Consider the following 10,000-nt stretch of genomic DNA (forward strand, 5'->3'; position numbering starts at 1 on the left):
CCAAGCCACCGCTAATGCCCCCTTACACGGGTCCTTTCCTTGTGATCCGACGCAGTCCGAAAGCATTCCTACTAAACATTCGTGGCAAAAAAGACTGGGTCTCCATTGATCGTCTAAAACCTGCTTATCTACTGTCAGATGACCCGCCTAGAGTTCCCCTCTCTAGATCAGGGCGCCCTATTTAACATGTACAGTATGTTATTTTTAGTGGGGGAGCCATGTACCAACCTTGTGTCACACGATCGTACATAAATTATTTTGTATATATTATGCTTGTATCTGCGCTCTTCCCTCGCACTAAAAAGAACCAGAACAAACATGTGTCTGTGTCACCTATGTAACATTGTCATTTCTCGAACATGTATTTTCCTCTTGCCTTGAGGTTTTGTATATAAAGGAGAGTGTTCTTTAATAATACTACTCAGTTGATTGCTTCCTGCCTTTGAGTCCTAACCTTCTCTCGGCCCGTCGCAATTGTAACAACGAGACTTTTAAAATAAAATTTAAAACATCTCTCTCTCTCTCTCTCTCTCTCTCTCTCTCTCTCTCTCTCTCTCTCTCTCTCTCTCTCTCTCTCTCTCTCTCTCATACTAACCTCCAGCGGTGGGAGGGTCAAAGGCATCCTCCTGAATTGAGCCTTCGTCAGGAACGTACGTAGGGTCGTCATTATCACTGTCGACATCACTGCCTTCAGCATCGTTAGGGGCAACCCATGGTGTACGATCCTGAGTCTCCAATGCAGCATTGCAATGCCCATAAAAGGAATGGTCAGGAAACTGGAAAAAAAATAGAAAAATAAAATCATGTAATGAAAAATGTAACTTTGCCTAACATAAACCTATCATTCAATCACTTGTTAGGTAGTAATTTATATGCACATGAGCCTAACATCTCTAAATCATCACTATTATTTCTATAGATATTGTTAAAACTATTCACAAATGTCTAAAACAAGCACTGAAAAATTGCAAAAATGATGTGCGTCGTATTTTAGTGCCTGGTTGAACCGTTAAGGTCCAATAGATCCCATATGGGATGAGCGTTGACCGCCTAAACTTGACTGAGGGAGCTCACATGGTATCTATACTTATTCTGATAGGCACTACGATACGTCAGTAACACTTCAGCCCTTGAAATCTGCATCAATAGGTAAGCATATCACTAGGCTCCATTATCCCACAGTCACTGTGTATTTCACCTTGATTGCGAAGGTGGGGGGAAGGGATCTGGGGATGTTACTGCGACGTGTCTTGTCGCTTATCCGACTTGAGCACAACTGAGGTGTCTTTGGAAGGAACTACAGTTGGGGCGTGAGGGGCAGGCGGCTTCTGATTGGCTGATTCGAAAAGTAGAGGAGTGTAGCTATGAGTTGCCAAAGCGTCAATTCCAGACAAGCTTAAACTTGTTCACCATGACTACCCAAACGTAGCTGTTTTAAAGATCTGATTTGGGCTCTCTGGTCGTTAAAGGGTTAAAATATGTTAAATATCCTCATCAAATATAGTCTTATTTTGAAGTATACTTTATTAGGTGTTGAGAGAGAGAGAGAGAGAGAGAGAGAGAGAGAGAGAGAGAGAGAGAGAGAGAGAGAGAGAGAGAGAGAGAGAGAGACATCTCTCTGAACCTCCAATAATGTGGGCTTACCTGCTGACTGCTGGTAAAAAAATGACTGTTTTGAGGTTGGTTCTACTCATGTATTATATAAGTCTTTAATGCCCATGAAGAACATTTTTTTGTGTATTCTTACTTAATAATTCAATAAAAAATATAATAAGAGACACACCCACTCCCAACTTTTTTAATTTGAAAAGAAGGGCCTCCTGATTAACATGGTCAAAGGCAGCACTAAAATCAAGGCTGACCATACGAACTTTATCATAATTAAGGAATTGCTGTACAGCATTGGAGATTTTAAGAAGATGATCACATGCACAAAGGTCTTTAAAAAAGATGACTTGCAATGAAGGGAAGAGATGATTACCTTCACCAAGCTAAGTTAGATTTTTTTCCTGAAAGATATTCAAAAACTTCGGATATGGGTGTTATGAAAATTGAGGAGCAATGAGCTGCACTTCAGCTACCAGAAACAAATTTACCTTATGGCGTAACATTACCATTTCTCTAACATGAATTAAGAGAACATTTTCTAGCTAACTTGCAGAAAATGACATCTAACTTTAGTCTTTATAAACATATAATGAACTATAATTGGAGTTTTTATAGAATAAAAACAAGGAAAATTAGCATTTTGGGTCTATACCTCCATAAACATCAACGCCCATTAAGATAGCTTTAATTTCAAGATCCTGAAAATCTAAACTAGATAGTTTAGTCTAATTTAAACAAGAATGAATAATATTAAGTTTTTCATTATTCTAGTTAGTGTCAAACACACCAGCCAAAAGGGTTGTCTTTCCCTTTGGACAGTGAATGACAGCCATCTGTGAAAAACTGAGAAGTCTACTCCCAAAATGTGTAGATTTTAGAGAAGCCCACCACTTACGTTCATAGGTTGTAACAGAAAGGGTTTCTGTTATGCTTAATTTGTATTCCTTTTCAGTTGAAGGATAAACTCTTAGCAAAAGCTCTTAGCGGAGTATAGTTATTTTAAATGAGAATTGGTCTCTTACCATTCACAGATGATAGGCCTCCTGCTTCTCCTAATAAGCAAGTCTACAATCATCATTAAACCAGTGTTTTTCTTTCATTCAATACCTTAGCACACGAGAAGGGATACGTCTATCAATTATATTGTTCATATTATCATTCAAAAGAACAACAGGCTCAGAACTATTATAAAATTATGACCAGCTCAAATAAAAAGAAAATCTGGTAATATATCATTCCAGTCAGGCTGAGATTTTATATAAATCTTACATGAACTTAAAATAACAGCTGCTCGGTCTTCACTATTAATGATTCCAAGGCAAGATCAAATGTTTCAACTGGAGAAATGACTGTTATTATTTTAACACCAAGGGATTCAGTGCATTGTATAATAGGTCCAAGCATTTAACTTACCAGTGAATAGCTTCACTTATGATTTCCCCACAACCTAATAAAGAGGTGAAGTTTAAAGTTCTTAAGCCATGCCGATAAACATAAAAAACAGAATTTAAACACTGTACCAACCGTGTCACACGATCGTACATAGTAATGACATTTCATTTTCTGTATATATTATGCTTGCATCTTCATTCTCCCCTCACACTGATAGGGACCTGAAATAACATGTCAGTTTTTCTCACCGTTAACTGTTAACCGATGCGGTTGTCGGTTGAACCTGAAATTGCATGTTATGTTTTTTATGCCCCTTTTGCCTGGAGTTTATGTATATATAAATGGATATTCTGTAATAAAGTTACTCAGTTGCTTTCAACCTGCCTTCGAGTCACAACTTTCTCTCAGCTCGTCACATTGGTGACCCCGAGAGTCGACTCTCTGCTCTCGCCTTCCAGCCCCCCCCCCCTCCGGCATTGGTACTATGGCAGACTCCACGGAAGTTGGTGCTGCCCCATTGAAACATTCGTCATTCGTCAGCAGAGGGGAGTTTGCTTGGTTTCAGCGTGCAGAAATCCAGTTCCGCATCAAGGGCTTGACTCGCTCAACCACCAAAGCAGATTATGTTCTCGCGGCGATACCCGAGGACACCTTCCCAGAAATATCCGACTGGCTTTGTGAACCAGGAGACACCTCAATAGCATATGACACCTCAAAACATGCCTTCTGCAGCAGTACTTGCTTTTTCAGCTCTCTCAACAACCATTGGGGGACCAAAGGCCTTCGCTCGCCCTCAGGGAAATGACCAGTATCGGTCGCCTGCAACCTGCCGCAGACGCTCTCCTTATTAGGTGAACCTACTTCGTGCCCTTTGGATACGCCGTTTACCCAAACCTGTATGAGCTGCCATACCCGATGTCGATAGTTTACCCATAAAAGACTTGATGACCAAAGCCGACGCCCTTATGGACAGCCACTTCCCGACCTTCAAGACCTCCATTAACGCCTCCACTCCTGACAAAAAGGACACGCCTATTCAACGTCGACCGAAGCTGACGTGAATGCCGTAGGACATACACGCCTACTCCTTGACGAGCCGGAGCGGTGACAAAGCCATCCATCACCCACCACTCACTCGCGCCCCAACCAACGACTTCTACAGCCACTTACTACCGCCCATCTGCCGCAGTTTTGCTATTACCACTACAGATTCCGGGCAGCCGCAAAGAAATGTGCCAAGGTTTGTCAGTGGCCAAAAAATGTGTAAGTAGGCCATTGCTCGTGGCGGTGGTCTCCCGTGTTTCTAATCTTTTCTTTTTACGTGATACAGGAACGGGCTTGCAATTTTTGGTAGACACAGGTGCTTATCGTTTTCTTTTGCTGAGGGAACTCTTCAGGACACGACGTAGTCTGTTTACGTCTGCCAACGTCCGCCTGGAAGCTGTAAACAGATCTACGATACCCACCTGCGGTTACCAGAACCTCAAATTAACGTTTGGAAACGGTAAATTTTATTGGAAGTTTCTCGTTGCTGACCTCACATTGCCAATCCTCGGCGCGGATTTCGTCTCACATTTCCACCTTCTGGTCGATGTCGCCCACCGACCATTGGTCAACGCAGACTTGTACTTGTCGACACCTCTTCAACCCGCCCCCTCAACCTCGCTCTCTACATCTGTGCACACACGGACACCTATGCCCACCTCCTCACGTCGTACCCGGAAGTTTTTTGTCTAGAACTTCGCCAAACGCCCACGGCTCCTGCCAAGCACGGAATTTATCACCATATCAAGACAACGGGCCCCCAGTCTTTGCAAAATTCAAACGTCTGCCACTGGAACGATTGGCAGCCACCAATCAGACATTCGCCGAAATGGAGGAAATGAGCCTTTGCCAAAAGGCCTCCAGCCCATGGTCGTCACCCTTACACATCATTCTGAAGAAAGACGGCTCCCTCCGTCCGTGTGGGGATTACAGGCGCCAGAACATGCAAACAGAACTGGATCACTACCCCCTCCCAACATCGCTGACGTGACCTCCTACATGCACAAAGCGAAGGTTATCTCCACGTTCTACCTTCTGAAGGGGTATTATCAGTTGCCTATGAACCCAGAAGACATCCCCAAGACCGCCATCACCACTCTGTTTGGTACAGAAACCTTCAATTACTCCTGTTTTGGCCTTCGTAATACTGGGGCCACTTTTCAACGTCTCATGGATGGCATCTTGGGGGACCTCCCTTTCTGTGTATGTTATGTGGACAACATACTTGTGTTTTCCTCAAAAGAGGAACACTTCCGTCACCTGCACATCGTGCTCGGCCACCTGCAACAAAACGGCCCTGTAGTCCGGTTCGATAAGTGTACCTTTGGCGCCAAGGAAGTGTAGTTCTTAGGGCACTGCATACCTCCATCCTGTCCCCTATAAGGTAGCAGCCATTCAGAACTTCCCCAAGCCCTAGACCGTCAAAGCTTTGCAGGAATTTATGGGCATGATCAACTATTATCACCATTGTCTGCCAGCCATTGCCGCCACTCTTCATCAAGGTCAAGCCAAAAGACCTGAAGTGGGGTCCCCTTCAAGAAGCGGTATTATCAGGTGCCTATGAACCCAGAAGACATCCCCAAGACCGCCATCACCACTCTGTTTGGTAAATACACCTTCAATTACTCCTGTTTTGGCCTTTGTAATGCTGGGGCCACGTTTCAACGTCTTATGGATGTCATCTTAGGGGACCTTCCTTTCTGTGTATGTTATGTGGACGACATACGTGTGTTCTCCTCCTCAAAAGATGAACACCTCCGTCACCTGCGCATCGTGCTTGACCGCCTGCAACAAAACGGCCTTGTAGTCCGGTACGACAAGTGTACCTTTGGCGCCAACGAAGTGTCGTTTTTAGGGCACTGCATCACTCCAAAAGGAGTCCACCCCCTCCCTGAGATGGTAGCAGCCGTTCAGGACTTCCCCGTGCCCTCGACCGTCAAAGCTCTGCAGGAATTCTTGGGCATGATCAACTGTTATCACCGTTTTCTGCCGGCCATTGCAGCCACTCTTGCTCCCCTCTATGCCTCCCTCAAGGGCAAGCCAAAGGACCTGACGTGGGGTCCCCTTCAAGATGCAGCCTTCTGCAATGCAAAGAAGGCCCTATCAACTGCTGCAGCTCTTACTTTTCCTATCTCATATGCCCCTCTACTTCTCTCCACCGATGCCAGCGACGTCACTATTGGTGCAGTACTCGAACAGGTGGTCAATGGCTCACCCCGCCCATTGGCCTTCTTCAGCAGAAAACTGTCCAAGGCAGTTTGGTCCCTTTTATAATTCCCTGAGATTTTGATTACGCTACATGAGTATGGTCCCTTTAGTTCCAGTGAGTCTTTAGCCGCCATACGTAATATTTTTTTGAATTATTTGTCATCATGACTACTATGATAAAAGTCAAGTTTCATGTCCTATCATTTCAGTCATCATGGAGAAATGGCTGGATTAATTCAGTGAGAATGTTGTGTTTCTCACATCGAGTGTTGAACCACACTTTGAAAGAAAACACGAGTAGAGTGTCACGGATAGTGCTGACTAGGCTAAGGCGATATAATAGAAAGCAGTATGCTGCGATGAGAAACAAAGTAATGTGTTGAAAAACGTTAATGCTTGCAAAAACAAGTAACAGAAGCCAGTGACAAACTAGCACTGTGTATTTCTAAGCATTGGAAGACTTTTACTGATGAAGATTTTATAAAAGCAGCTTTTCTATAGACCTCTGATGTGCTATTTTATGGCATATCAAACAAACACGTTATCATCTCAAGGATAAATGACATGCCTGTCTCGGCTAAAATCGTGGAGAGTAGTATTTCTGAAATGACTGATAATGTAAGTCAGCAGTAAACGGTTGCTTTAACGAGTACACCTGTGTTCAGAGTGGCCAGGAATGAAAGCGTGGATATCAATGGCATTCCCAGCTCGGCTGATTTTGCCAGGTATAGTGACACAGAAGTATATGAGGAGTGGTGTTGTCTTAAACCTATGTATGGCACCACCAATTGAGAATATATACTGAAGGCTTTCACTAAACATTTTGAGAACAGATAGGAAGACAGGAAAGATTTTTGTAATTACAACAGAGGATGCTCCTGTTATGGTAGTAAAAAAATATGGGCTTAACAAAATTGTTGAGGATAAAATTGGGTACATCATTCTGAAATTGCACTGTATAGTTCATCCAGAAAATTTCATATCCCAAGATCTCGAGCCCTGGTCTCAACAAGGCGATTACTATTGTTACAAAAATAGTTAATATTCTTATTGCACACTCTTCTCTTACTCACAGGCAGGTTTGAGCTTTCCTTGAAGAGGTGGAAAAAGTATACAAATATATAACATTGTACTGCAGTGTTAGGTTGTACTGGAGAGATTTGTCTGATGCTTTGATGATATCAAAATTTTCTTATTAGAAAAATGGTCAAGACCATCATGATCTGGAGAACAGAGATTAGATTGTGAAACTTGTTTCTTTTAGACATCCCCACCATCTAAATGACCTCAATCTTATATTGCAAATTGAAGGAAAAAGTATTGTTTTATGAAACTTGGAAGGTATTTGTGGCAAATCTTGCAGTTTACATAACAGATATCAAAACTGGTTCCTTCTGTTATATAAAGAACTTGAAGAATTTATCTGCAATTCATCCTGTCAACAATACTGATCTTCAGTTGTAAATACAAGAATTAATCTGAGCTCTCAATCACATTTCAAGATTTTCTACACATGGACCAAGTAATTCCATTTTTAATCTGACCAGACACCTTTAAATTCAATGACTTGGATGCGACTTTCTTAGAGAGGATGTGAACTGAGTAGTTGGAAATGCAGTGAATTAACTTTCAGGCCTCATCATTGTGGTAAGCTAGATTTAAAGATCGAGAAATACTGGAAACTAGTAAAATATGATCATGCAGCTTCCATTTTAAGGTCCTGGCCATCACTGCCTGATAAATTCAATTGCATGAAGAAATTAGTTTTTGCACTGCTATCAGCATAAGGATCCACAAATCAATGTGACCAGACATTTTCAGACATGAAGGACAACCTCAGGCCCCCATCGTAGCAGGCTTACACTCAAGGTGTCCAGATTTCACCTGAAATTTCAACTTTGGCCTTTGGGAAGGATCACATTGATATAGTGAACTATACAGTATACTTAAAATATAAGATTTCTTTTTGTTACAAAGAATACTAAATGCAACATAATTACTGCATTTAGGCCATGTATGTTCCGGAAAATACATTGTAATTGAAATGGTTATTACAAACTATACAATTATAATTTTAATTTTCCCATATATTGCTAAAAATAGGAACTGGCATGCAAGGTAGTAATTTTTTGTTTATCAATAATCAAGTGGCACATTGTGCTAAAAAGGTTGCCGACCCCTGGAGTAGTTTGTTCTTCCTCATATCTCATTTCCTGACGCTAAACTAACTTAACTTTTCTGTCTAGATTTCGGTCCTATAAAATTAGAACACTCCCGATGGACCTTGTCACTTATGAGGGTGTTAAAGAAAATAGTATTTTTCCTTTGTTTTTGATAATGACTGCAGATATCTTACCTCCTAAGTTATCTGTTTTTTTTTTTCTTTTCTTTTTTCTACAATTTAACAAGAAGAGGTTCTTTTATCACTTGTTGGAAATTGGTAATGTTACTCCATAGGTAAATGTGTTTATGGTTTTTTTTTTTTAATGTCTTTTGACAAGACGTCTAAATGAGTATGCTGAAAGGTATTATCTGTTTCCTAGTTTTCAATTTGACTTTTGCAAATACCTTGTACCATATAATGCTTTTCTCACAATCCCCGATTGTATAGAAAATTTTCTTGCTTATGTTCAGGAAGTTAGTATTGGCCTTGGTCATAGTGCAGTCTTTGACTGTGTTAATCACAAGGCCCTGTTTTTATAGCTTAAACCTTTTGGAATAGGTGAGTATTTTCTTACCATTTTCATTGAATTTTCATGTAATACATTGCAAGAGTTGTTGTTGATGAGTAATATAGTGAGTATAGAAATTTTATGTATTGCGTTCGCCAGCGCAGTATTCTTGCCCCATTATTTTTCATAGTATAATCACATGATACACAGTTTGGCCTAGGAAAAAAAAGAAGAAAGAGAAATTTCATATTCTGATGATGGTAATCAGTTGGCCTTAATTCCTTCTCCTGAATGTACACCAGAGCTTGCTGAATCCCTTAATAGAATCTAGCTAAAATTAGTACATGGTGCAAATTATGAGGTTGTATATATGAACACTAACCAAACCCTAAAAGAACAATTGTAAGGATTCGTGGGCAATGTATGATTGCAGGTAGGTCAGGGACAGTAGCTTCACAATACACAGATCTCTGCAATGATCATATGTATATATATTTTTTTAAACTCTTATAAGACCTAAAATTCTAGGTGTGATTCTTGATTGGAAATTTTCTTTTGAAACACACATTCCATCTATTTCTTCTTCACTTGCACACAAAATTGTTATTGAATTTTTGTGTAAATCTTTAAAGATTTTTGGTGATCGGTCTATTTTAAAGAAGTGTTTAATTTTTATCTTTTATCTTGTTTCGAGTATTGTTCATCAGTCTTATCTGTACCTGCTGAATCTCTTTCTAATCTCTCTTATAAAAACTTACAGTCTATTAGATTTCTTACTTTTAATATAGTATTAATCTCTGGCACTGGCGTTCTTAATACTTACCATCTTTTGTATATAAATCTTCTCATACTTTACCATCATGTACGTAGTATTAGGTATGTAGCTGATTCTAATAGTACTGCCTTTTCCATCGTTCGACACAATTCCATGCGTATTTTAGACGTTTCATACCAACGATCACTACATTGTTTTATGATTTTCCTGATTAGGCGGTTGAACCTTTGGAACTCTGGAAGTTCAAACTTGGAGCGAGTGTTTTATGTTAAAGAGTTTGTAAATGGCAGATCAGTCTAAT

This window comes from Palaemon carinicauda, chromosome 12 (assembly GCF_036898095.1).
Source record: "Palaemon carinicauda isolate YSFRI2023 chromosome 12, ASM3689809v2, whole genome shotgun sequence".
Classification (NCBI taxonomy): Eukaryota; Metazoa; Arthropoda; class Malacostraca; order Decapoda; family Palaemonidae; genus Palaemon; species Palaemon carinicauda.